General features: G+C 45.1%; 3 non-coding genes across 3 annotated transcripts; 2 read left to right on the forward strand and 1 right to left on the reverse strand.

Moving 5' to 3' along the window:
- Window positions 1–7466: 7466 nt before the first annotated feature.
- trnas-gcu (transfer RNA serine (anticodon GCU)) lies at window positions 7467–7548 on the forward strand. Its single transcript has one exon. It is a non-coding gene; the product is annotated as a tRNA-Ser (tRNA).
- A 10139-nt stretch (window positions 7549–17687) lies between these two features.
- Window positions 17688–17761, forward strand: trnat-agu (transfer RNA threonine (anticodon AGU)). The gene has a single exon. It is a non-coding gene; the product is annotated as a tRNA-Thr (tRNA).
- Window positions 17762–21913: 4152 nt separating this feature from the next.
- Window positions 21914–21995, reverse strand: trnas-uga (transfer RNA serine (anticodon UGA)). Its single transcript has one exon. It is a non-coding gene; the product is annotated as a tRNA-Ser (tRNA).
- Between the last annotated feature and the right edge of the window lie 4784 nt (window positions 21996–26779).

The following is a 26779-nucleotide window of genomic DNA, read 5'->3' on the forward strand; positions in this document are numbered from 1 at the left end:
GCTCTTACATTCTATGCCTCGGCTAATAAAGGAAACTGTCTTGTATGCCTTTTTAACCACGTTAACTACCTGTCCTCTTACCTTCAGGGATCTGTGGACATGCACTCCAAGGTCCCTCTTTTCATCAACACCTCTCAGTATACTCCAAGGCAATGTAGTTTCAAAGCAACCAATTCTGAAACGTGTTACTTGATAATACAAGTCGTACAGTAGAAACCAATTTGGTAAAGGGAAACTAATATTGGTCACTGGGAGCAGTTAATGTACAAGTTGATATTGCTGTGCACCAGAATAGAAAACGAGATTGGATGAACTGAAGAGGTCTGAAAGGATGGCCGATCGGCAGTGTGAGGTAGCGCACATTTCAACTGGCTGCACGAATTTACTATCAGCGGTTCGTGGGTCTCGCGGTAAGATTTTCGCTTGGAGGTTTGTGTTAAATGATATACGCGAGATCTCAGCTTCAAATCACGCACGACCCCTCCTGTTTCAGTGCTTTTAGTCAAAAGTCAGCAATTAGCTTCTGACATCTTTTCGGTGTTGCTGTTGGGAGAATTGATTTTTTTCCAGAGAATAATTGAGCTCCAGAGGACAGGGTGCGGAAGTTCCCAAGGCGCAACACACGTGAAGGAGGGGGTGAGTGGGACGAACTGGATCGCTCTTACAATGAGCCGGAACGGGCTCGATGGACCGAATAGCCTCCTTTTGTGTTCCAACCATTTTATGATTGTATGATTCGAAGTATTCTCTTTATTTTCTTTGCAAGCATTTCTCTATCTCTCCCTGTCTCTGTCTCTCGTATTGTCCCCTGATGGACTTCTCAGGCTTCATTAAACGGCGATGCCTGATCGAACCTGCAACACCAGCAGAGAAGGTTAAAGAAAGATTGAGACAGCAGGAAAAGTAAAGGTGCAACCCCGGTGCTGCAGCCAATGTCTTCACATTATTGTTTTATTCGTTCTTGGGATGTGGGCGTCGCTGGTGAGGCCGGCATTTATTGCCCATCCCGAATTGAGCTTGAGAAGGTGGTGGTGAGCTGCCTTCTTCTTGAACCGCTGCAGTCCATGTGGTGAAGGTTCTCCCACAGTGCTGTTAGGAAGGGAATTCCAGGATTTTGACCAAGCGATGATGAAGGAACGGCGATATATTTCCAAGTCGGGATGGTGCGTGACTTGGAGGGGAACGTGCAGGTGGTGTTGTTCCCATGTGCCTGCTGCTCTTGTCCTTCTAGGTGGTAGAGGTCGTGGGTTTGGGAGGTGCTGTCGAAGAAGCCTTCGCGATTTGCAGCAGTGCATCCTGTGGATGGTACACACTGCAGCCACTGTGCTCAGGTGGTGAAGGGAGTGAATGTTTAGGGTGGTGGATGGGGTGCCATTCAAGCGGGCTGCTTTGTCCTGGATTGTGTCGAGCTTCTTGAGTGTTGTTGGAGCAGCACTCATCCAAGCAAGGGGAGAGTATTCCATCACACTCCTGACTTGAGCCTTGTAGATGGCGGAAAGGCTTTGGGGAGTCAGGAGGTGAGTCACTCGCCGCAGAATATCCAGCCTCTGACCTGCTCTCGTAGCCACAGTATTTATATGGCTGGTCCAGTTAATTTTCTGGACAATGGTGACCCCCAGGATATTAATGGTGGGGGATTCGGCGATGGTAATGCCGTTGAATGGCAAGGGGAGGTGGCTAGACTTTCTCTGGTTGGAGATGGTCATTGCTTGGCACTTGTCTGGCGCGAATGTTACTTGCCACTTGTCAGCCCAAGCCTGGATGTTGTCCAGGTCTTGCTGCATGTGGGCTCGGACTGCTTCATTATTTGATGGGTTGCGAATGGAACTGAACACTGTGCAATCATCAGCGAACATCCCCATTTCTGACCTTATGATGGAGGGAAGGTCATTGATGAAGCAGCTGAAGATGGTTGGGCCGAGGACACTGCCCTGAGGAACTCCTGCAGCAATGACCTGGGACTAAGATGATTGGCCTCCAACAACCACTACCATCTTCCTTTGTGCTAGGTATGACTCCAGCCACTGGATTGTTTTCCGCCTGATTCCCATTGACTTCAATTTTACGAGGGCTCCTTGGTGCCACACTCGGTCAAATGCTGCCTTGATGTCAAGGGCAGTCACTCTCACCTCACCTCTGGAATTCAGCTCTTTTGTCCATGTTTGGACCAAGGCTGTAATGAGGTCTCGAGCCGAGTGGTCCTGACGGAACCCCAACTGAGCATCGGTGAGCAGGTTATTTATTTATTTATTTATTTTTTTATTCGTTCATGGGATGTGGGCGTCGCTGACGAGGCCAGCATTTATTGCCCATCCCTAATTGCCCTCGAGAAGGTGGTGGTGAGCCGCCTTCTTGAACCGCTGCAGTCCGTGTGGTGATGGTTCTCCCACAGTGCTGTTAGGAAGGGAGTTCCAGGATTTTGACCCAGCGACGATGAAGGAACGGCGATATATTTCCAAGTCGGGATGATGTGTGACTTGGAGGGGAACGTGCAGGTGGTGTTGTTCCCATGCGCCTGCTGCTCTTGTCCTTCTAGGTGGTAGAGGTCGCGGGCTTGGGAGGTGCTGTCGAAGAAGCCTTGGCGAGTTGCTGCAGTGCATCCTGTGGATGGTGCACACTGCAGCCACAGTGCGCCGGTGGTGAAGGGAGTGAATGTTTAGGGTGGTGGATGGGGTGCCAATCAAGCGGGCTGCTTTATCTTGGATGGTGTCGAGCTTCTTGAGTGTTGTTGGAGCTGCACTCATCCAGGTAAGTGGAGAGTATTCCATCACACTCCTGACTTGTGCCTTGTAGATGGTGGAAAGGCTTTGGGGAGTCAGGAGGTGAGTCACTCGCCGCAGAATACCCAGCCTCTGACCTGCTCTCGTAGCCACAGTATTTATATGGCTGGTCCAGTTCAGCTTCTGGTCAATGGTGACCCCCAGGATGTTGATGGTGGGGGATTCGGCGATGGTAATGCCGTTGAATGTCAAGGGGAGGTGGTTAGACTCTCTCTTGTTGGAGATGGTCATTGCCTGGCACTTATCTGGCGCGAATGTTACTTGCCACTTATGAGCCCAAGCCTGGATGTTCTCCAGGTCTTGCTGCATGCGGGCTCGGACTGCTTCATTATCTGAGGGGTTGCGAATGGAACTGAACACTGTGCAGTCATCAGCGAACATCCCCATTTCTGACCTTATGATGGAGGGAAGGTCATTGATGAAGCAGCTGAAGATGGTTGGGCCGAGGACACTGCCCTGAGGAACTCCTGCAGCAATGCCGCTTGATAGCACTGTCGACGACACCTTCCATCACTTTGCTGATGATTGAGAGTAGACTGATGGGGCGGTAATTGGCCGGATTGGATTTGTCCTGCTTTTTGTGGACAGGACATACCTGGGCAATTTTCCACATTGTCGGGTAGATGCCAGTGTTGTAGCTGTACTGGAAGAGCTTGGCTAGAGGCGCAGCTAGTTCTGGAGCACAAGTCTTCAGCACTACAGCTGGGATGTTGTCGGGGCCCATAGCCTTTGCTGTATCCAGTGCACTCAGCCGTTTCTTGATATCACGTGGAGTGAATCGAATTGGCCGAAGACTGGCTTCCGTGATGGTGGAGATATCGGGAGGAGGCCGAGATGGATCATCCACTCGGCACTTCTGGCTGAAGATGGTTGCAAATGCTTCAGCCTTGTCTTTTGCACTCACGTGCTGGACTCCGCCACCATTGAGGATGGGGATGTTTGCAGAGCCTCCTCCTCCCGTTAGTTGTTTAATTGTCCACCACCATTCACGACTGGATGTGGCAGGACTGCAGAGCTTTGATCTGATCCGTTGGTTGTGGAATCGCTTAGCTCTGTCCTTCGCATGTTGCTTCCGCTGTTTAGCATGCATGTAGTCCTGAGTTGTAGCTTCACCAGGTTGGCACCTCATTTTTAGGTACGCCTGGTGCTGCTCCTGGCATGCTCTTCTGCACTCCTCATTGAACCAGGGTTGATCCCCTGGCTTGTTGGTAATGGTAGAGTGAGGAATATGCCGGGCCATGAGGTTAAAGATTGTGCTGGAATACAATTCCGCTGCTGCTGATGGCCTACAGCGCCTCATGGATACCCAGTTTTGAGCTGCTAGATCTGTTCTGAATCTATCCCATTTAGCACGGTGGTCGTGCCACACAACACGTTGGATGGTGTCCTCAGTGCGAAGACGGGACTTCATCTCCACGAGGACTGTGCGGTGGTCACTCCTACCAATACTGTCATGGACAGATGCATTTGCGACAGGTAGATTGGTGAGGACGAGGTCAAGTAAGTTTCTCCCTTGTGTTGGTTCGCTCACCACCTGCCGCAGGCCCAGTCTCGCAGCTATGTCCTTCAGGACTCGGCCAGCTCGGTCAGTGGTGGTGCTACCGAGCCACTCTTGGTGATGGACATTGAAGTCCCCCACCCAGAGTACATTTTGTGCCCTTGCTGCCCTCAGTGCTTCCTCCAAGTGGTGCTCAACATGGAAGAGGACTGATTCATCAGCTGAGGGAGGGACGGTAGGTGGTAAACAGCAGGAGGTTTCCTTGCCCTTGTTTGACCTGATGCCATGAGATTTCATGGGGTCCAGAGTCAATGTTGAGGACACCAAGGGCCACTCCCTCCTGACTGTATATCATTGTACCGCCACCTCTGGTGGGTCTGTCCTTCCGGTAGGACAGGACATACCCAGGGATGGTGATGGAAGAGTCTGGGACGTTGGCTGAAAGGTATGATTCTGTAAGTATGGCTATGTCAGGCTGTTGCTTGACTAGTCTGTGGGACAGCTCTCCCAATTTTGGCACAAGTCCCCAGATGTTAGTAAGGAGGACCTTGCAGGGTCGACTGGGCTTGGTGTTTTGCCGTTGTCGTGTCCGGTGCCTAGTGGTCCGATGCCGGGTGGTCCGTCCGGTTTTATTCTTATTATGACTTTTCGTAGCGAGATTTTACAACTGAGTGGCTTGCTAGGCCATTTCAGAGGGCAATTGGGAATCAACCACATTGGTCGCTGTGGGTCTGGAGTCACATATAGGCCAGACTGGGTAAGGATGGTAGGTTTCCTTCCCTTAAGGGCATGAGTAAACCAGATGGGTTTTTATAACAATCCGGTAGTTTCATGGCCACCATTACTGATACTGGTATTTTAATTCCAGGTTTTATTTTTCATTAATTGAATTGAAATTCTCCAGCTGTCATGGCGGGATTATGAACTCGTGACCCCGGATTATGAGTCCAGGCCTCTGGCTTATTCGCCAGTAACGTAACCACTATGCTCCTGTATCTCTTCGCGCTCCATTAAGTCACTCTCTTTTCATTCCTCTTATTTCGTGCTTTTTCTTTCTGCCTCCAGCACCTTTGTCTGTATCCTGTTTTTGTTCTCTCATGTGTCTGTTGGATGATCCAAAATTCAGACCTGTCGCTTCTTCCAGCTTTTCCTTCCATCCACAATCATGGTTCATTTCATTGAGACTTTACTGCAGCCTTGCCTACTCTAACATTCACTTTCACATTCTTACGCCTTTAAGTTTGCTGTACATCGACCGCTGTTTCTCGGGGGCACATGGCCCGTTCGCACCAATGTTCATTTGTGCCTTGAAACAAATCGATACATTTCGATCTGCGTGACTGTTCCATAGACAAGCACTAAGAAAGCAGGGCTGGCATTCGCAAGGACAGCGGCATACTTTTCCGTGAAATTTCCTTGGGGTATCTTGTGACACGGGGGATGTTAACTGAAGAACTGGGTTTTGTTTTCATGGTCTTTGGCGCTTTTCCACGAGCAGTTGATGTGCGGGAGAGACGGGCGGCGCTGCATAGCTGCGAATGACGGCTGAAAGTTGCACTTTTGGCAATCTGGGCGGTGCAGTTAAGTCAGAAATGTTCCGCTTGCTCTGAATAGGTCTGTGGAAATGTCCGATTGAAAAGGAATGAGGAGAAATGAGAAGCGCGAGAATGGTGAAAAAGTGTCGATTACAGGAGGTTGGCCGTGAGCGAAAGGTCCTTTGAATGTCCGTCGCGGAGGGGATTTTGTTCAGAAACGACACACTTTAAAGCGCGTGGGGAAAGTGAAGTGCGAGCTTTGTCCTTGGGTCAAATTGGGTGTTTTCAGGAAATGAGCCATTGTGAAATCACAAAAATGAAAACAAAAATGCTGGAAACACTCAGCAGGTCAGGCAGCGCCTGTGGAGACAGAACCAGAGGTAAGGTATTAGCCCTCTGAACTTTTTCATCAGAAATGGATCGAATGGTAAGTAGGGGAGTAGCTCATCTGCATAATATGCTGGATCTAATCTTTCGATTATGTGGGTTAGAATCCCCCATCTACCACAATTAGTCGAGCTGTTTATTTTGGCCGCCTCACCAAAAAATCTTCTTTCCAAAGAAGTGCATTTCCGCATTGCTGGCTTATATCTGTTTGCACAAATCAGCAAAGTCTGAATTGCCACCCAAAATGCTTCTTGCACGGAGGTGTTGGGAGTGGAAGGGGTGATTCAGGTGAAGTATCTCTCAAAGTGTGCAATGGCCCCCTGGAAAACGAAGTATCTCTTATGGTGAGCATAAGATGAAAGATATGTACCATAATGATGTATTTCTTCTTTGCATCACACTCGGATTTATTATCAGGGAATGGACATGAGCAGGTCGATTTACGTCACGCTCCGGTCGCTTTGCATCGCCCCCGACACATAGAATAGAATCATAGAAAGGTTACAGCATGGAAAGAGTCCATTCGGCACATCGAGTCCGTACCGGCTCTCTGCAAGAGCAATCCAGCTAGACCCCACCGCCCCACCCCGCCCTTTCCCTCCAGCCCTGTACTTTTTTTCGTTTCAAATACTTATCCAGTTCCCTGTTGAAGGCCATGATTGAATCTGCCCCCGCCACCCCCTCGGGCGGTGCATTGCAGATCCTGAAGACTCGCTGTGCAAAAAAGTTTTTCCTCATGTCACCTTTGGCTCTTTTGCCAAACACCTTAAATCTATGTCCTCTGGTCCTTGACCCTTCCGCCAATGGGAGCAGTTTCTCTCTATCGACTCTGTCCAGATCCTTCATGATTTTGAGAACAACCCCAGCTTCTCCAGTCTATCCATGAAACTAAAGCCCCACCTTCCTGGAATCTCACCAGTAATCCCCCACCATCAAAATCCTGGTGGTCACCATGAACCAGAAAGTAAACTGGACCAGCCACCTCAATACTGTGGCGACAAAATCAGGTCAGAGGCTGGATATTCTGCGTCGAGTGACTCACCTCCTGACTCCCCAAAGCCGTCCCACCATCGACAAGGCGCAAGTCAGGATTCTAATAGAATATCATGTGATGGTCATCTACATGAAATGTTAACTCTGTTTCTGTATCTAACGATTCTGCCTGACCTGCTGAGGATATCCAGCATTTACTGTTTTTATTTCAGTTTGGTTACATAGCCAGTATTTTCATTTTGAATAAAGGAGCTTTCGCGAATTCGCGTATGCGACGAGGTGGCCGAGTGGTTAAGGCGATGGACTGCTAATCCATTGTGCTTTGCATGCGTGGGTTCGAATCCCATCCTCGTCGATATTGTGTTTAATCTTCTTTCTTTTATTCAGTCCACCCAGAAGGTCGGATCCCTTCCTTCTCGAAACCGCAGACGGAGGTTTTTGCATTGTTTGCTGAAATCAGCAACAGTTCCGACCAAGAAGGTGTTGAGGTTGCAAGGTCGCGAATAATCAAAGTGTACAGTGGTGTCATTGTAAAACGAGTAAATGTAATGGTCAACGGAAGAGAAACTTATGCACCATAATTATGATTTATGTCCGGATCATTCCGTGTCTGTGTATGTTTAAAAGCTATGTGCTGTATCTCCCGGATCATTCCGAATCTGTGTCTGTTTAAAAGGGATGTGCTGTAAGTCCCGGATCATTCCGTGTCTGTGTCTGTTTCAAAGGGAAGTGATGTAAGTCCCGGATCATTCCGTGTCTGTGTCTGTTGAAAAGGGATGGACTGTCAGTCCCGGATCATTCCGTGTCTGTGTCTGTTTAAAAGGGATGTGCTGTCAGTCCCGGATCATTCCGTGTCTGTGTCTGTTTCAAAGGGATGTCCTGTCAGTCCCGGATCATTCCGTATCTGTGTCTGTTGAAAAGGGATGGACTGTCAGTCCCGGATCATTCCGTGTCTGTGTCTGTTTAAAAGGGATGTCCTGTCAGTCCCGGATCATTCCGTATCTGTTTCACCCGATTTTCTTGATACCTTTTTTCCTTCTGAACTGAAATGACGATCCTCTCTGGAGAAGAAGGTTCACCGCCTGCTGTTGAGATCAAATTCATTTTGCTGGGCTTCCATTCTAATCTCCGCACTCTATCCCCCATTCAGTCCCACCCCGCCTGGACATTATAATCTGCGATATTCATAAGGGAATGGAGAAGCCGAATATCACGGCTATAATTTTCTTGGCTCCACAACACTGAATATTATCAATTCCAACGATTCAGAAGGTAATCATAGAATCATAGAATCTTACAGCAGAGAAGGAGTCCATTCGGCCGTCGTACCAGTGCCGGCTATTTTTCGAAGACCTGTCCAAATTAGACCCACACCCCAGATTTTCCCCATAACCCTGCAAATTAGTCCTCTTCAAGTACATGTCCAATTGCCTTTTGAATGATCCTGTGGAATTTGCTTCCACCACCCTTTCAGGAAGTGCGTTCCTGATCTTAACAAACCCTCTGTGTGAAAAAAAATCTCTTAGATTCCTCTCTGGTTATTTTGCCAAATATTTTAAATCTGTGACCTTTGGTTACCGACCCAGTTGCCAGAGGAAACAGTTTCTCCCGACTTGCAATTTTAAAACCCCTCATTATTTTGAATACCTCAATTAGGTCTCCCATTAACAATCTCTGCGTTAAGGAGAATAATCCCAGCTTCTCCAATCTCTCCACATAACTGAAGTCCCTCATCGCTGGGATCATTCTTCGTATAATATGGTGCCCAGAAGTGTACAATACATTCCAGCTGAAGCCTAACCAGTGATTTGTAAAGGTTTAGTGTGACTTCCTTGTATTTAAATTCAATGCCCCCATTGACAAAGCCAAATATCCCATACGCTTTTTTAACTACCTTATCAACCTGCCCTGTTTTATGAATATGAACCCCCAGGTCCCTCTGCTCTTGGAACCCCCCATAAATTGTTCCATTTAGATTATACTGCCTCTTCTTGTTCTTCTTCCAAAAGTGCATCACTTCACACTGATCGGCGTTAAATCTGTCACGTGACTGCCCATTTCACCAGTCTGTCTGTGTTCTCCTGAAGTCTGCTACTATCTTCCTCACTATTTTCTGCGTTGCCAAGTTTTGTATCGTCCGCAAATTTCGAAACGGTACTCCCTATTCCTACATCCAAGTCATGTATATCTAACAAGAAAAGCAATAGTCCTAATACCGACCCCTGGGGGATTCCACTGCATATTTCTCTCCAGTCAGAAAAACATCCGTTCACCACGACTCTCTGCCTCCGATCCTTTAGCTAACTACGTGCTCACGTTACCACCGGTCCTTTAATCCCACGTGCTTCTAGTTTTCGAATAAGTCTGTTATGTGTTAATTTCTAAAATGTGTCCTCAAACTAACTGTAACCCCGTAATTTTACTCTCAAGCAATGAGAATACAGATATTAAGACCGAATGATAGATTGGGTTCATTCCCATTATCCGAAGTTGACGGGATCCGAGGAGGGGAAATCCCATCTGGGTTTATATTTTCCAAAAACGGAGACGATAATAGCAAAGCTCATTCCGTCGAAATACAACAATTGGACTGAAGATCCGACAGTCTGGAACGCCCGGGTTTCCAGACCTGGCCGTTCAAAGAAGCCGGATAAATCCATCAGGGGGAAACACAGAGAGTTAAGAAACGCAGACGGAGATAGAGAGATACATGCAAAGAAAAATAGTATAAATCTCCAAATTCTGTGATTGAGCAGAATTTAAGGTACAGCTTAAAGGCAATTCGTGAAATCTTCGAGGTGGACATACGGGAACTCTGCCAGACTGCATGTTCTAGACATGTATCCAACGTTACACGTGCAGTCTGCAGCCGTGTGTGCATTGGTGGTTCAGTGTGGAACCCTTGCCTGCCGGCGGTAAACCATGAGTTTGTTTCCATGGCAATGCAGCTTCCTTTACCTTTTGTATTCTGTGCCCATGAGATCGCCTGAATTGGGATAAATTCATGTGATGACTTCAATCTGTCCAACTTCTAGAAAGATTATCTTCATTTCGTCTACGTGTGTTGCGTGAACAAACCCTCTGCATTCTGTCCTCTGGTGCACAAACATGCTCCGCTGGAGATAAGTCAAACCTGCCTTCTGCACCGCTGAAAGGAAATGAGAAGCCAATTGGTGATCTTTGACTAAAAATGGGAATACAACGGGGCTCACCCGGGATTTGAACCAATGAACCTCCCTGACAGAGAATCAGACCCAAAGACCAACTGGCAACAGAGCCGTGCAGCCACTGTAACAATTTGCTGCAACGCAGCCGATCCGCCATCCTTTCAGAACGCTCCGTCCATACAATCCCGCTTTCTTGTACGATATACGATGTAGAACAACGTCAGGTTCTACACTAATTATATCATATCAACAATATCAAGTTCCTTTTGAATGTACGACTTGTATTATCAAGTAACACTTTACAGAATGAATTGCTCTACAACGACATTGTCGTTTACACTCGACCATAAGTACACTTTACTCAAATTGCTGCTTTCATTCACTCGGAGAGCAAAGATCCATAAAATGTGGATACATTAGCTACGAATTTATCAGCTGGGTTGCACCTTTCCTTTTCCTACTGTCTCAGTCTTTTTTGTCTTTCACATTCTCTGCTATTGCTGCCGGTTAGATCAGCTGTCGCCGTTCAAGTAAGCCTGAGAAGTCCATCGGCGACAACACAGAGAGATAAGAGACAGAGACAGGGAGAGATGGAGAGCTGCAGGCAAAGAAAATGAAGAGTACAAATGTCAGGTTTTGCAAACTAGCAGAATTTAAGTTACAGATTGAATACAGGAGTTGGGATGTCTTGTTGAAGTTGTACAAGACATTAGTTAGGCCACACTTGGAACACTGTGTACAGTTCTGTTCACCCTATTATAGAAAGGATACTATTAAACTGGAAAGAGTGCAGAAAAGATTTACCAGGATGCTAGCGGGACTTGATGGTTTGGGAGAGGTTGGATAGACTGAGACTTTTTTCCCTGGAGAGTAGGAGTTTTCGGGGGGATCTTATAGAAGTCTATAAAATAATGAGGGGCATAGATAAGGTAGATAGTCAAAATCTTTTCCCAAAGGTCGGGGAGACTATAACGAGGGGGCATAGATTTAAGGTGAGAGGGGAGAGATACAAAAGTGTCCAGAGGGGCATTTTTTTCACTCAAAGGGTGGTGAGTGTCTGGAACGAGCTGCCAGAGGCAGTAGTAGAGGCGGGTACAATTTTGTCTTTTAAAAAGCATTTGGACAGTTACATGGGTAAGATGGGTATAGAGGGATATCGGCCAAGTGCAGGCAATTGGGACTAGCTTAGTGGTATAAACTGGGCGACATGGACATGTTGGGCCGAAGGGCCTGTTTCCATGTTGTAAACTTCTATGATTCTATGATTCTAGATTGGAAGAGATTCCTTCTCGGGTCTTGAAATCTTGCAAGAGAAGATCTGACAGTAATTAAAAGCACCGGCCACGCTGTCGAATCTCTCATTCTGGGAGAGAGATAAATGCGGTCAATTAACTCCAATTAATCTATTTCAGCACTGAAATGATCTTTGAACAGGAGCTCTGCGAGCAGAATTCAAACCTGCGCAGGAAAACCTCAATTGAATTTTGAGTCCAACGGTTTAAACACTCGGCCACCGCAGCTGTAAACGGCATGTTCGTTCAGATCGGATTCCAAATGGACACTTGCCGCTATTAAGAACGCGCGCATTGGTTGTTCAGGGGTCGAATTCTCAATTCTTATGCGGGAGACATTGGTTCGATTTCCGGCCAATGCAGAATCATTCTCACCAATGAGGAGCTGAGGAATATAAGTATGCCATTTCGCCCCTCGAGCCTGTTCCGCAATTCAAACAGATCATGGATGATATATGACCGAACTCCATATAATCGCTTTAGCCCCGTATCGCTGAATAACTTTAGTTAACAAAAATCGATCAATCTCAGGTTTAAAATTAACAATTTGGCTCGCATCAACTGCCGTTTGCGGAAGAGAGTTCCAACCTTCTCCCTCCCTTTGCTTGCAGAGGTGTTTCCCAACTTCACTCCTGAAAGTCCTGACCCGAATGTTCAGGCGATGTCCCCAAATCCTAGACATCCCAACCGGCGGTAATAGTTTTTCTCTATCTGCTCTATCAGTTCCCCTTAATATTTTGATAAGTTCAATCAAATCAGCCCTTAATCTACTAAATTCGAGGTAAACCCTAGTTTCTGTAATCTCTCCGCGTAATTTAACCTTTGGGGTCCAGGTAACATTCCAGTAAATCGACGCTGCACTCCCTCCACAGCCAATATATCCTTCCTAAGGTGCGTTGCCCAGAACTGAGTACAGTACTTCAGGTGTGGTCCAACCAGGGCTTTGTATAGCTGTAGCATAATGCCTATCTCCTTGTATTCTAGTCCTCTAGATATAAAGACCAACATTCCATTAACCTTTTTGTTTATTTTTTGCTCCTGTCCATGACATTTTAATGATGTATGTTCATGGACACCTAAGTCTTTTTGGACCTCCACTGTTTCGAGCTTTTCACCATTTAGAAAGTATTCTGATCTATCCTTTTAGGTCCAAAATGGATGAGCTCACACTTGACTAAATTGATATCGATTTGCCACAATTTTACCCATTCATTTATTATATTAATGCCTCTCTGTAATTTTATGCTTTCATCTGCACTGCTTACAATGCTGCCCATCTTGGTGTCATCGGCAAACTTGGATATGTGACTTTCTATCCCGTCATCTAATGTCCGCCTGAATTGGAAAAAATACAAATTCAGCTTCAATCTCCTCATCATCTTGAGAATTTTTATTTGCTTCACGTGTGTTCCGCCGACGATACTTCGGCATTCAGTCCACTGGAGCTCAAACATACTCTGGAAATAATTCAGTTCCACCAACAGCAACACTGAAAAGATGTGAGAAGCCAATTGGTAACTTTTCACTAAAAGGAGAAAAACAGGAGAATTCGTCCGGGATTTGAATCCGGGATCTCTCGCATATCACTCAATGAAACGCCCGAAGCGAGAATCATAGCCCGAGACCAACGAGCCGCTTTTCGTTGTGCAGGCAGTGTAAAAGTTCGTTGCCTCCCACAGCCGATCGGCCATCCTTTCAGACCACTTCTGTTCATCCAATCTCGTTTTCTATTCCGGTGTACAGAAATATGAAATTGTACACTAACTATTACCAGTCGCCAATATTAGTCTCCCTTTACCAAATTGCTTTATGTGTACGACTTGAGTTATCAAGGAAGACGTTTCACAATTAGTTGCTCTTAAACTACATTGCTTTGGGAGGATACTGAGAGGTGTGTCGATTTATGGCACAGTATGTTCCCTTTGCATTGCCTCCTACACATAGAATTCAATCATCGAAAGGTTACAGCATGGAAAGAGGCCGTTCGGCCCATCGGGTCCGTGCTAGCTCTCTGCAAGTGCAATCCAGCTAGAACCACTGCCCCGCCTTTCCCCGAAGCACTGCATTTTTTTTTCCTTTCAAGCAATTATCCACTTCCCTATTGAAGGCCATGATTGAATCTGCCTCCATCACACCCTCGCGCAGTGCATTCCAGATCCGAACTTCTCGCTGTGTGAAAACGTTTTTCCTCATGTCACCTTTGGTTATTTTGCCAATCACTTTAAACCTATGTCCTCTGCTTCTTGACCCTTCCACCAATGGGAACAGTTTCTCTCCATCTTCTGTATCGAGATCCTTCATGATTTTGAATACCTCTATCAAATCTCTACAAAACCGTCTCTGTTCCAAGGAGAACAACCCCAGATTCTCCGGTCTATCCACATAACTAAAGTCCCTCATCCCTGGAATTATGCTGGTAATTTTTTTCTGCACCCCTTCTCAGGCCTTCACATCTTTCCTGAAGTGCGGTGTCCAGAACCGAACACAATACTTCAGTTGTGTTCAAACCAGTGTGTTATAAAGTTTCATCCTGACTTCTATACTTTTGTACTTTTCCACTCTATACATCCATTTATAAAGCCCAGGATCCCGTATGCGTTTTAACCGCTTTCTCAACCTGCCCTGTCACATTCAACGATTTGTACACATAAACCCCTCTTTGTTCCTCAACCGTCTTTACATTTGTGCCCTGGAGTTTATATTGCCTCTCCTCGTTCTTCCGACCGAAATGTATCACTTCGCATTTTTCTGCGTTAAATTTCATCTGCCACGTCTCCGCCCATGCCACCAGCCTATTTATATCCTTTGAAGTCTATCACTATCCTTATCACTGTTTACTACCCTTCCAAGGTTTGTTTCATCTGCAAATTTTGCAATTGTGCCCTGTGCATTCAAGTCAAAGTGATTAATACATATCAAGAAAAACAATGGTCCCAGCACTGATCCCTGGGGAACACCTCTCTCCAGTTCGAAAAACAACAGTTCGCCAGTAATCTCTGTTTCCTGCCCTTAGTCAATTCTGCATTCATGTTGTTACTGCCCCCTTTATTCCATGGGCCGCAATCTTGATGATAAGCCTACCATGCGGCACCTTATCAAACACCTTTTGAAAGTCCATATACAGCACATCAACTGAATTGCCCTCATCTATCCTCTCTGTTACCTCATCAAAAAACTCTTACAGGTTAGTTAAGCACGATTTGCCTTTAACAAATCCGTGCTGGCTTTCCCTAATCAATCCACCCTCGTCCAAGTGACTGTTAATTCTGTCCCGGATTATCGTTTCTAAAAGTTTCACCACCACTGAGGTTAAACCAACTGGCCTATAATTGCTGGGTTTATCCGTGCACCCTTTTTTGAACAAGGGTGTAACCTTTGCAATTCTCCAGTCCTCTGGCACCACCCACATATCTAAGGATGTTGGTAGATTATGGCCAATACCTCCGCAATTTCCACGCTTACTTCCCTCAGCAACCTAGCATGCACCCAATCCGGACCTGGTGGTTTATCTGCTTTAAGTACAGCCAGCCGTTCAAGTGCCTCTTCTTTGTGGACCATCCTGTATCTAAACTATACCTTCCTTTGCTGAGACTCTGGCAGCATCTTCTTCCTTGGTAAAGATAAATGTAAGGAGTCTTACAACACCAGATTATAGTCCAACAGCTTTATTTGAAATCACAAGCTTTCGGAGGCTTCCTCCTTAAATTTGTACACCCCAGTCCATCACCAGCATCTCCACATCATTGGTAAAGATAGATGCAAAGTACTCATTTGTTACCTAGGCCATCCCCTCTGCCTCCATGAGTAGATCTCCTTTATCGTGCCTAATCGGCCTCATCCCTCCACTTACTACCCGTTTACTGTTTACATGCCTGTAGAAGATTTTGCATTACCTCTTATGTTGGCCGTCAGTCTATAGTCATATTTCTCTTTGCCTCTCATTTCCTTTTTCACTTCCCCTCTGAACTCCCTAAATTCGGCCTGGTGAATGAGCGCATATAAAAAGTTAGCATTTCTTTCAGCCGGAAACAGAAAGTTACTGGTTGATGAATGACGATTTGAACAAGTATTCCTCTTTTTTACAGAGTTTAATGAGTTTTGCGAAATTAATACAGTGAACTAATGCAGTAAAGTTGAATTCCTGATCGGGAGCCGCCTCAGACAGCGCATTACTGCCCATCCCTGGGAAACAAGATACTATCGAAACTTTGAGAACACATCTCAGGTCCCGCTACAAAGTCACAGCTTGCCAGCTGTTACGAAATTTGGAGCCTGGACAGGGAGTTAAACGCTGGACCTTCAGCTCACTGCCCACTTTAAAAGTCTGATACTCTACCGACTGATCCACCCAGGCTCGATACTACTAAAGCTCCCATCGTACATATTCATGGGAGATCTCTGAATTATCCCTGCCAGCCGTCGAGCAAGGTTGCGGTCCGTCTAATAAAATTCTCAGTAACGTGTTGAGGAGAATCCTTGTTCCTGTTGAACATGATGTAAGAAACATGGACAGTGAACTCGTGAGTTTACAATTCTTCTTGTTTGTGCCAAATGTCTTGTCATTCGTTAGCAGCAATTAAAATAACACTTTACCCAGCGGCTCAGATGCTGAAATTGTCCCACACGGGAGTTGGAAAAGGACTTTCGACCTTTCAGTCTATTAACATCTGTAAGCTAAATAATTTCACCCGTGACACAGTGAAACCAGGCAACATATTTCCCTTCCAAATTTTCCCCACTCGAAACTTCCAACCGATGAATATCGGCTTATCGAAAAGAAGAATTGTTTGTTTGCTTCTTTAGATTTAAAGATTTCGTACCGTCCCCTTTGCCATATGAGCTGCCGCTAAAAGTCCCCTCTCCCCCTTTGAACAAGTAAACTGGCACCTGCTATTGCAAGACGATAGGCCAGAGGAACCCAAGTGCCCACATGGGAAAACTAAGAAGTAGGTTGTTGACCTCCATACGTTTGTCCCACAAGGGGGTATTGTAAAAAGGACTGGTTGTTAACAAGATGCGTTATGGAACATACCAATTGTACCTTGAACTCCGGTCAAAATGTTCGGAGTAAAAGGTTTGATTGTTTCCGAAGGCGCTCGAACTCACACCCTGGTCATTTCTGGAGCCCATACTGCTATAAATAAGTAACGCACGCTTAACAATTGTGCAACACGAGAGCAGCGAACAACCGACAGCATCAGCGCTCCCGCCAAACAGCTTCATTTTCGGTCTCTCAATTATCACTTCGAGATCTTTCTCAAAAAGAAGCCTCCAATCAAGATGCTCTTCGTCAAATAACAATTCCTAAATCAAGAGAGTTTTGATCGATCATAACTAAAGCATGTACAATTTCCTCACCTGTTCCTTTTAATCCCTGGGATGGTAAACATCAAGTCCTGGAGATTTGTCTATCTTCCGCCTCCTCATTTTCTCCATTGCCATTATTTTACTTGTACTGAATCCCCTTGATTTATTAACAGTTTTCCTCGTGTCTCTGGTATGTTAGCCTCATCCATTTCTGTGACGACCGATGCAAAGTAAAAATTTAGCAACTCTGCCATTTCCTGATTTTCAATTACAATTTCACCTCCATCTGTCTTTAAGCGGCCCACATTACTCCAAGCCTCCCTTCTTTCTCTTAATATACTTGTAAAAACCTTGAGAGTTGTCCTCATTTTCCCTCACAAGTTTTTCTCCTTTTCTCTTTTTGATCCTCTTACGATTTTTTAGTTTCATCAGCGCAACAAACAACACTTCGCTGCAAAGTTCGGCTAAATAGTTCTCCAATGTCAGAGCGAGAATTGTCTGAAGTCCGAATTCATTTAATGTAACAAATAAAATCACACATATTCATCCGTGTATCAACGCACTGATGGCGAGACAAAGATAAACACAGCGAGAAATGCAGTCAGTATCGGGATGCACAGGTCAACGGACAAGCGAAATGGATAGAGATAAAACGGCCTGAACCCCCAACAGTGAAGTGTCGCTGATAGATATTAGTGAGAGGAGGTGGGGGCGCAATGTTATCTATTGGCGCTGTGGCTTAGCTGGTTCAAGCATCTGTCCAGTAAACAGGAAATCCTGGGTTCAACTCCCAGCAGTGCCTTATACACCATGTTATATTACCTAATTTGTGGAATGAAGCGACAAAATTGCAATGTGGTGTTCGTATTTGTTCAGGTTTCAGGAGGAAACGGACAACAGAATAATTGTTCAAAAAAGCCCTTTCATTCTGCAGACAGACCTCTCATAGACTGTGTCTGTAACAGGTTACTTTAAGGACACGTTCTTGTTTCTGGGCTCGTTGGGGTCGGGGTCTAATTCACGATTTGAGGTTCAAAGCCGGAATTTGTCCTAATTTGGACAAAGGCTTGTGATCTTGACCTGCGGGACAAACGTTTGCAAATAGGAAAAATAAGTCCTCAAATCGCTCCACCTGAATCTCCAGACCCAGATGAAATATATCCCAGGATGTTAACAGAAGCAAGGAAGGAAATAGCGGAGGCTCTGACCATCATTTTCCAATCCACCCTGGCAAAAGGTGTCATGCTGGAGGATTGGAGGATTGCTAAAGTTGTACCATTGTTTAAAAAGGGAGAAAGGGATAGATCGAGTAAATACAGGTCAGTCAGCCTAAACTCGATGGTGGGTAAATTATTGAGCACAATTCTGAGGTTAAGGTCTGAATCGTCATTTAGAAAGGCACGGATTAATCAAGGACAGTCAGCGTGGATTTGTTAAGGGATGGTCGTTTGAATTGAATTATTTGAGGAAGTATCAAGGAGGATCGATGAGGGTATCGCGATTGATGTAGTCTATGTGGATTTTAGCGATGCTTTTGACAAAGTCCTACATGGCAGATTGGTCAAAAATGTAAAAGCCCATTGGATCCAAGGGACATTGGCAAGTTGAATCCAAAATTGGCTGAGCAGCAGGAAGCAAGCGGTTGTGGTCGACGGGTGCTTTTGTGACTGGAAGGCTGTTTCGAGTGGGGTTCCATGCGGCTTCGTACTCGGTCCCTGCATTTCATGGTACAGATCATTGATTTAGACTGAAATGTAGGGGGCATGATGAAGAAATTTGCAGATGATACAAAAATTGGTCCTGTGGTTGATAGTGAGGAGGAAAGCTGTCGACTGCAGGAAGATATCCATAGAGCGGACAGGTGGATAGAAAAGTGGCAAATGCAATTCAATCTGAAGAAGTGTGAGGTAATGCATTTAGTGGGGGTGGGGCAAAAAGGCAAGGGAGTATATAATAAATATTGTAATTAATTTGCCATTTACACTCCCATTCTGCAATTTTACTAATGTCTTCCTTTATTTTTCGCATTTTTCCTTTGTATTAACTACAGCTCGCAATTAGGTGTCATCCCTAAATTTTGAAATTGTACTTCCGATTCCCGTGTCCAAATCATGATTGTAAATTTTGAACAACGGTGGTCCCAGCACCGATAAATTGTGAACAGTGGTCCGAGCACCGATAAATTGTGAACAGCAGTGGTCCCAGCACCGATAAATTGTGAACAGTTGTCCCAGCACCGATAAATTGTGAACAACTGTGGTCCCAGGAATTTTGATCTTGAACTGCAGTTGAAACTTTTGCATAAAAGGAAATAACGTCCCCAAATCGTCCCACGTGAATCTCAAACGCTTTGGGAAGAAGTTCAATTGAAACAATCAAGACTTTAAAGGCACCTCACCGACCTGAACTTTCGTTGAATGAATTTTGTTACCATTACATTCAACCATGAAATCTCCCTTGACTTTCATCTCACTCAAGCAGAGTGTGGCCGCTTTGTATCTGTGAGCATGTCGGTGACGTGTTTAGCTTTGATATTGATCGCTTGCAATTTGTAAAATTCATCAATCGTCAGGGAAAAGAAACCGAGAATCGAATTGTCCCTCCAAGTGATGAACTGAAGGGATTGGTGATCCAAACAGATCTGGAAAATGCGTGGTGCAATCAGTCAGTAGTTCCAAATCCACCCTCCAGCCACTCGGCAATCATATTGAATGAACTTTACTCTGGCCCAGTGTCGCCGCACTGAAATCGAGTATTTCTCCGGCATGTTTTTTTTCATAGTTGCTGGTTTAAGAGTGAAGACCGGCTGGTTGGATTTTCACTCCTACAAGCTTTAATCATTCATTTTTCACTGACTGCAGACAGTCGTTATATTGGTCGCTGCAAACTCAAAGTTTAGCCCAGTGAATTATTGGTTTAGCAGGTGATCTCTTCACCTGTTCTCGGCGGTGTTATCCGTCAGCGTGAAAGTTTGATGGTTCGAGCCCTTATTTTATTCTCAGGATTCATCGCCTCAAAGTTCCAGGGTTTCAACGCATGTTTTGGAATCAAGAAAATGTACCGGAATCATTGCCAGCTGAGCAGGGCTGATATTCCACCATTTACCCTGCGGTCGGGAATCAGGCACATGAATCATATAAAGGAATGGAACATTGGCTTCACGGTAATTACAATTCTCCTTGACAGACAAACCCCGAAAGGCCCGAAGGGAGGCCGCATTCGCAGCAGGAGAGCTGGTTCGCTGTGACATGGAGATTTCTGTAGTGAGTGTGACCAGACTGTTCCTATGTTCAGAGAATAAATTTCACACCCTTTATTTTGGAAAAGCAAAACGGTGGGGATTTTTGTCATAGCCCGATGCCTTTCGTGTTGTATCAGATGTTCCTCTTTGCGTTACTTTCATCTTGATCGGAGAACCAGTTCGGGCGCTCCTGTGATAAACAGCGACAATTGCCAGTTAATGTTAAATTTAACAACGACTCCACTGCGCTTTTAATCCCACTCTTAAGATGCAGTCCATAAAATGAAAAAAAATCATCACATTCAAAGCATAAAAATCTTATAAAGTTTTGACTGTGTCTCGGTAACCACGTCAACATCGCCTTCAGTCTGGAATAGAAAGTTATCGATTGATTCATGGTGATTAAAACAGGGATTCAACTAGCTTCATGTAATTAATTTAATAAGTTCATAACTCTTTTTAAAGTTAATTCCCTGACTGGGAATCGAACCTCGCGGAGGTGAGAGTACCGAATTCTCACCACCAGGCCATTGGGGAGCTCCCAAGATTGCGCACGAGACAAAGTGGAACTGATGACATTAGTTTTTCTTTCGCTCTTTCATGATTCATTCAGCTCTGTGTTTATTCTCAGGCCTCTTATCTCCTTCTTTTCAGCTTCTGACTGCGGATATTCCTGTGGCTAAATATCAATAATATAGAACATCTCACAGCCCCGGTATATTTGCTGTTTCTCTGTGCAGTTCTGTGCAAAATCAAACTGCACGCAAATACCGACAGTGCCTCTCTCTCACTCCCCACAGAAGCAGCAGGAGATGCCACTTTAAACTGCCAGTTGCTTCAAACGATTCATGATGGACCTGCGTGGCCTTGCAGTTTTCCAAGGAGCTGCATTCAGAGCGTGAATTTTGGAAATGGAAACATGTCCATCAGCAGCTTGTGGTCGTATTTTACCTCACTTTCCATTTCATGTACATGCCTACTTGCACTTGGTGATGTCATTGCCTGAACATCACCTCTGTCGCGATATTATTTCGAACAGAAAATGCCATTTTGTGCGAGCAGTTTGTCTGGCAGGAAAATGACCTGAATTACAAAGGGCCAAGTCGGAAAGGCTGCGTTGCTCTGCTTGTTCGCAGCAAAGAATTTTCAGCGTTTCCTTGGGGTTTAGTGTTTAGGATTCGGCGCTTTCATCACCACGGCAAAGGTTCGATTGTCGGTCTCAACATCCGCATATTATACACTCTACCATAAGTGTACTGTACTCAAATTGCTGATTTTTTCATTGTGAGGGGAAGAAACATAAATGTGTGGACATTAATTACGAATTCATCAGCTGGGTTGCACCTTTTCTTTTCCTACCGTCTCAGTCTTTCCATCTTTACCCTTCTCTGCTGGTGTTGCAGGTTCCATCATTCTTCGCTGTTCACGATGCCTGAGAAGTCCATCAGGAGAAAACAGGCAAAGTCAAGAGACAGAGACAGGGAGAGATTAAAACACAGAAATAAATTGTATAAATGTCAAGTTCTGCGAACGAGCAGAATTTAGAATGGAGCTTGGGAGAGATTCCTTCACGTGTCTTGCAATTTTGCAAGAGATCATTGGGCTCCGAGTTAAAAGCGTCGTTGGCGATGGAGCACCTCTCTGAGGGAGCGAACAAGGTCCGTTCGTTCAAGTTCAGATTAATTTGAACACTGAACAAACTTTGAAAAGTGGCGCTGCGAACAGGATTCGAACCTGTGCAGGGAAACCCCATTGGATTTCAAGTCCAACGCCTTAACCACTCGGCTATCGCAGCTGCAAACATCGATGATGCACAGCTATAAATCGGAATGCGTCGGGTTATCACACGAGATCTGTGACACTTTGTTCTCTCAGACAGATTTCCAACTGGAAACTTGCAGCTTGTTAATGTGCTGACTTTGCTGTCTCGGTGATAGAATTCTCATTTATCACGTGAGAAACCGGGTTTCGATTTCCGGTTCGTTTAGGATTATTTTCATTCTCCATTCATAAGATCGCGTGAATTGTGCGACATTCGCGCTCAGCTTCAATCTGCGCACCATTTCAGACATTTTCCATTCTCCACGTGTGTTGCGTCGAAGCTGGGTTGGAAAATCACATTGCAAGTCTAACGCCTTAATCATTCGGTCATCGCTGCTGCAAGCGACAAATCCGACACCGCTGCAGAAGAGAATGAAGAAGGTTATGACAGGAGAACTCTGAGACTGTATGTTCTTTTAGACAGGTTTCGAACTGAACACATGCCGCCGGCTGCTGTGTGGACTTTGTTATTTCAGTGATCAAATTCTTGATTTCTGCGCGGGAGGCGCGGGTTCGATCACCACCCAATCGAGGAGCATTTTTCATTCTCCATTCATGAGGTCGAGTGAATTGGGATACATTGACATTCAGCATGAATTTGAACACCATCTTGTGATATTTTCCTTTCTCCATGTGTGTTGTCGTCGACAGAACCTCTGCATTCTGTCCTCCATGCACTGGAATTAAGACAATCCTGCCGACTGCACATCTGACAAGACGTGAGAAGCCAATTAGTGATTTTGAACTAAAAATGGTAACACCGCAGGGCTCGTCCGGGATCTCTCACATAACAATCAGCAAATCCCCAAAGCGAGAATCATACCCCAAGACCAACGAGCCACTGATAACAGAGGGGTGAAACCAATGCAGAATTCTGTGCCACCCACAGCCGATCGGCCACCATTCTCTACATCCTATCACTTTTTTTATTCCGATGTACGGCAATGTGAAGACGTACATTAACTATTTCATATCAACAATATTAGCCTCTCTTTACCACATTCGTTTCGAATGTGCGAGTTGTAATATGAAGTGAGACTTTGCAGAATTAATTGCTCTGTTGCTACATTGTTGTCTGTCTCGGCATCCGCAGATTATCCACTCTCCCACAAGTATAACAGTGACTGCACTTCAAAAATACTTCATTGGCTGTAAAGCGCTTTGGGACGTCTTGATGTCGTGAAAAGCGCTTTATAAATACAAGACTTTGTTTTTATACTGGGCTAAAAGTACTGATAATTTCACTATGAGGACGAAGCGACATCAATTTGTGGACATTGGCTACGAATTCATCATCTGGGTTGGTCCTTTACTTTTCCTACCGTCTCATTATTTCGATCTTTACCGTTCTCTGCTGGTGTCGCAGGTTCGATGAGCTTTGGCCGTTCAATGAAGCCTGAGAAGTCCATCAGGGGAAAACAGAGCGGGACAGAGACAGGGAGAGATAGAGAGATAAAAGTATAGAAAATAAGCCTGAATATCAAGTTAGCAGAATTTGAAATGAAGCTTGAGAGAGATGGAATCATACACTCATAGAATCGTTACTGCACAGAAGGAGGCCATTCGGCCCATTGAGCCTGCCCCGGATCTCTTCAAGAGCAATCCAGTTCGTCCCATTTCCCCGTTCTTTCCCTGTAGACCCGCAAATATATTTCCTTCAAATACTTGTCCAATTCCTTTTAGAAATTAACGATTAAATCCGCTTCCACCACCATTTCAGGAGATGCATTCCCGATTATAACTACTCGCTGATTTAAAACGTTTTTCCTCATATCTCCTTTGGTTCTTTTGTCAACCACCGTAAATCTGTGTCCTCTGGTTCTCGAACCTTCCGCCAACGGGAGCAGTTTCTGTTCAGTTACTTTATCTAAACCCGTCATGATTTTGAACACTTCTATCAAATCTCCTCTCAACCTTCCTGCCCTAAGGAGAACAACCCCAGCTTTTCCTGTCTATACACGTAACTGAAGTCCCTCATCCCTGAAACCATTCCAGTAAATCTTTTCTGCGCCACATCTAAGACCTTCACATCCTTCCTAAAGTGCGGTGCCCAGAATTGGACACAATATTCCAGTTGTGGATTATTGTGAAGTTTCCTTCAAGCACCTTGAAGTTTTGCAAGAGACCACTGGGCTCCGAATTAAAAGGCTCTGCCGCGGTGGAGGATCTCTCTGAGAGAAGGAAATGCGGTCCGTTATCTCCAGTTCATATTTATTTGAGCATTGAACAAAACTGTAAATAATAGCGCCGCGAACAGGATTCCAATGAATCACGGAAAGACCCTGTCGAGTTTTAGATGTAACGGCTTAACCACTCGGCCATCACAAGCAGCGAGTGCTAGTAATGCACGGCTGTAAATCAGAATGCGCAAGGTACTCAGAGGAGATTTGTGACATTATACGTTGTTTCAAACAGGTTTGCAACTGGACACAGAGAGCCCGATGCCATGAAAACGTTGCTGTTTCACTGGTAGAATTTGCACTTACCACGCGAGGGAACAGGGTTCGTATTCCCGACCAATTAAGGCGCATATTTATTCTGCACCTCTGAAATCGCCTGAATTGGGATAAATTCACCTTCAGTTTCAATCTGCACACCGCCGTGAGACATTTTACTTTCTCCATGTGTGTTGCGTCGATAAACCGGCTGCATTCCGGCCTCTGGACCTCAAACATGTTCGAGAATTAATTCAATGCTGCTTTCTGCTACGATGAAAAGATGTGAGAAAGAAATGAGTGAATCTTGACTGGAAATAGTGAAACAGGAGGGTTCTGGGATTTGAACTGGGGACCTCTCATATATCAATCAGTGAAACGCCCAAAATGAAAACCATAATCCGAGAACAAGGAGCCGTCAGTAACACAACCGGACAACCAGTCGGAAATTTCCCTGTTCCCCACAACCGATCGCCCATTCATTCAGACCGCTTCTGTCCATCGAATCATCGAATAGTTACAACACAGAAGGAGGCTATTCGGCTCATCGAGCCTGTGTCGGCTTTTTATGAGAGCAATCCAATTAGTCCCATTCCCCGGCCCTTTCCCGGTGCTCTGTACTTTTCCCCTTCAAATTCCTTTTTTAAGTCACGATTGAATCTGATTCCACCATCCTTTCAAGCAGCGAATTCCAGATCAGAACTACTCGCTGCGTAATTAAGTTTTTCCTCATATCGCCTTTGGTTCTTTTGCAATCACCTCAAATCTGTGTCCTCTGGTTCCCGACCATTCCGCCAATTAAAACAGCTTCTCTTTATTTACTTTATCGAAACCCTTCATGACTTTGAACACTTCTTTCAAATCTCCTCTGAACCTTCTCTGCTCTAAGGGGAACAACCCCAGCACGAGGCAAATGCGGTCAATCAGCTTGAATTAATTTGTTTGATCATTAAACAGACCTTTAAAGACTGGCCCTGTTTTGTGGAAGTGTGAGCTTGTGGTTTAAATCGCTGGTTTCAATGTCTGGGGCGTTTCTCGATTCGAATTTTACCATTGACAGAATTTCTGCAAATATCCATTTTGACCTGTTCACAGAAAACCCGATTACAGTGCGATGGAGCAGAGGATGTGAAAGAAGCTGAACGTGGAAGTGCAGATATTATTTTCATCTCGGGGACAGGTCACGTTTCCACAGGTAAGGATATCTCAACTTAAGGTTCTTTCCAGCACAGTGGGACAGGTGATCAGAGTGACCAGGCTCTAACGGCGCAATCGGTCCTTATATGAGATACAGGCTCGGGAAATGCCGGGGTTTTTAATTCGAGTCTCACATAGATCAAACAATCCTTTTCCTTGTGAACATTTCGACCGGAGTTGAAGGTACAATTGGTGTGTTCCAAAATTAATTTAATTATCTGAATTGCCAAGTGGTTCCTCCGGACTACGCGGTTGCAAGAGCAGATGAGATGTTTAGTATTACCTGTTTACAGGAGGGAGGCTGCGGTTTTGTAGACACAAACTATGATTTTGATCCATCTTCAAATCGTGGGATTTAACTGGAGCTTTAAACCAGCACCAGAGGCCGCTCAGCCAGGATACTTTCCATCCTACACTTCAGGAGCTAGTTTTACAGGAATTGAATTACTACAAACAAGAATTCTACCCCTGAAGCACCAATGCTCACACGGCAGCAGGATGCATGTGTCCAGTTAGAAACCTGTCTGAAGGAACATGCAGTCTGACAAAGCCGGAAATCCAGCAGATTGACTTTCGGTCTGAACAGATGTTGAGTCTCCTTCTTGAGAGAGTTTCGCCAATCCAGCTCAGAGTGGTTTAAGAATCATGAATTCGGATGTGACTGGAGCCATTTGTGTAAGATGAAGTGTCGGGGGCAGTTTCACATCCTTGACGGACAGTAGTTATGGTTTTGCTGCAAAATTTCACTTCCCAGCTCCCGAACTGAAATCCAACGCCGTTGCAACTCGAATCCACAACCTTTGAATGGCTTATCAAACAAAACAAGTAGAAGTCCAACACACTAGTCATTGCACCACAGGGTCAGTTGCCAAAAAAACCCGAATAAATAGAAAGACGCGTTTCTCCGGTCCAAGGGCAAAGTGAGAATGGATGTTATTCAAAAAACTGTCCCCTCGAATCTGTCTTTATATATGTTTTGTAAATCTTCGATTTTAAAAGTTACAAAAAGCCGAAATAAATGAAGTAAATTATAAGAATCGAATCCGTGATTAAGGCGTTACAACCCACTCGAAACAATTGAGTTAACCGGCCGTACTGACGGTCCATTAGACATTTTAATTAATTT

Source organism: Heptranchias perlo, chromosome 20 (genome assembly GCF_035084215.1).
Source record: "Heptranchias perlo isolate sHepPer1 chromosome 20, sHepPer1.hap1, whole genome shotgun sequence".
In the NCBI taxonomy this organism is placed as follows: domain Eukaryota; kingdom Metazoa; phylum Chordata; class Chondrichthyes; order Hexanchiformes; family Hexanchidae; genus Heptranchias; species Heptranchias perlo.